The sequence below is a fragment of the Lampris incognitus genome, unplaced genomic scaffold (genome assembly GCF_029633865.1).
Source record: "Lampris incognitus isolate fLamInc1 unplaced genomic scaffold, fLamInc1.hap2 scaffold_114, whole genome shotgun sequence".
In the NCBI taxonomy this organism is placed as follows: Eukaryota; Metazoa; Chordata; class Actinopteri; order Lampriformes; family Lampridae; genus Lampris; species Lampris incognitus.
In genome coordinates, this window is record NW_026611092.1 from 242,501 (window position 1) to 245,000 (window position 2,500).

The following is a 2,500-nucleotide window of genomic DNA, read 5'->3' on the forward strand; positions in this document are numbered from 1 at the left end:
TTTCTCTCTCTCTCTCTCTCTCTCTCTCTCTCTCTGTGTCTCTCTCATTTTCTTCATTTATCAGCCCGTCAAAGTAGTCCTTCCACTTCGTAGCACACTCTCCTCGCTTGGCAGCACATTTCCATCTGTATCTTTGATCGCCCTAACTTGTCGCACATCCTCGGCAGCTCGGTCTCTCTGTCTAGCCAATCTGTACAAGTCTTTTTCTCCTTCCTTAGTGTCTAACCTGTCATACAGCTCACCGTACGACTTTTCCTTTACCTTTGCCACCTCTCTCTTTGCTTTACGCTGCATCTCCTTGTACTCCTGTGTACTTTCTTCATCTCTCTGACTATCCCACTTCTTCTTTGCCAACCTTTTCCTCTGTATACTTTGCTCTACTTCCTCCTTCCACCACCACCACCACCACCACCACCACCACCACCACCACCGCCAAGTCTCCTTGTCTTCCTTCCTCTGTCCCGATGACACACCAAGTACCTTCCTAGCTGTCTTCCTCGCTATTTCTGCAGCGCTTGCCCAGCCATCTGGCAACTCTTCACTACCACTCAGTGCCTGTGTTAACTCCTGCCTGAACTCCACACAACAGTCTTCCTTCTTCAACTTCCACCATTTGATCTTCGGCTGTGTCTTCACTCGCTTCCTCATGTTGGTCTCCAAAGTCATCTTACAGACCACCATCCGATGCTGCCTAGCTACGTTCTCCCCTGTCACCACCTTGCAGTATGCAATCCCTTTTACATCGCGCCTTCTACACAAGATATAGTCCACCTGTGTGCACTTTCCTCCACTCGTATACGTCGTCACCCTGTGCTCCTCCCTCTTCTTGAAATATGTATTCACCTCAGCCATTTCCATCCTTTTCGCAAAATCGAACACCATCTGTCCTTCCACATTTCTCTCCTCGATTCCATACCTTACCATCAACTCCTCACCACCTCTGTTCCCTTCAGCAACGTGTCCATCGAAGTCCGCTCCAATCACCACTCCCTCCTCCTTGGGTACCCTTTCCACCACGTCGTCCAACTCAACTCCAGAATTCTTCTTTTTCGTCCATCTTACACCCGACTTGCGGGGCATATGCGCTGATAACCGTCAGCAATACACCTTCGATTTCCAGCTTCATAATCCTCACTCTGTCTGACACTGTGTTCACCTCCAGCACGCTCTTGACATACTCTTCCTTCAGAATGACCCCTACCCCATTTCTCCTCCCATTCGCACCATGGTAGAAGAGTTTGAACCCACCTGCGATACTCCTGGCCTTACTCCCCTTCCACCTTGTCTCTTGTCACCTTTCTTCTTTCCATCACGTCAGCCAGCTCTCTCCCTTTACTAGCCATAGTGCCAACATTCAAAGTTCCGACTGACTCTCACCTCCACACGCCTACCCTTCCTCCTCTCTAGCTGCCTCTGGACATGCCTTCCCCCTCTCCTTTTCCTTCGCCCAACAGTAGCCTAGTTTCCACCGGCACTCCGCTGGTTAACAGTACCGATGGCGGTCGTCGGTAACCCGAGCCTCGACCGATCCGGTATGGAAATCTTATTTATGATCCGCATATTTGATTTGGCAAAGATTTGACGCCGGATGCCCTTCCTGACGTAACCCTCCCCATTTGTCCGGGCTTGGGACCTGCACTAAGAATGCACTGGCTTGTGCATCCTCAGTGGCTGGGTTGCACGCTTTTCTATGTTTGCCCCTCACTTTTGTGGCGTGAACGATCAATTCTAGTAATACAGGTGTGTTTATGTTAGGTATCACAGACACACGCACACGCACAATATATGTCCAAAAGTATTGACATAACTGACCATTACACCTACAGGAGCTTTTCTGACATCTCATTCTGAATCCATAGAAACCCATATTCCACGAAGCTCCCGGCGCACAGTTTTTGTGCCGATGTTAATGCCAGGAGAAGTTTGGATCTCTGCAGTTATTGAGTCAACAGAGCGTTGGCGACTTGAGTTGCTGTTGTCCCTAAAGGCTTGCACTTTTCAATAATATGATGATATATGAAGCATAGAGAGTAAACGGGATAGATACCTTTTGAACAGCACCCTGTAGTACAGCACTTTGAAGGTACATATGTCGTCACTTGCTGTAGTGGTTTTTACTGATGGGCGTGGCCAGGTTTTCAGAAGCCTCTCAGTTGTCAATGTGAGAGCCAGGGGACGCGTCTGCCGTACGTTTAGGGTTAGGGTTAGGTGATTTCTCTGGTAGGGCTGCTTACACCACACCCCGGACTGGATTTGTTGCGTGTTTGTGTCCTGATCGATGGGCCAACTTAACACGCCTTCGGAGGGTGTCCGCCGGCCGGCTTTGCCGGCGTTCGGGCGGTCGGTTCCTCCGGTCTGGCGGATCGATGTCCTTTATTTAATGTTCTTAGTGGCGAGCAGAGTGCGGAGTGGGAGGGGCTCTACCGCGTAGTCGTCCTCTCCGTTGCACAGCTCGACAGCGTGCTCGGCGGTGCTCAGCCGGACCGTCTATCCCAGTTGC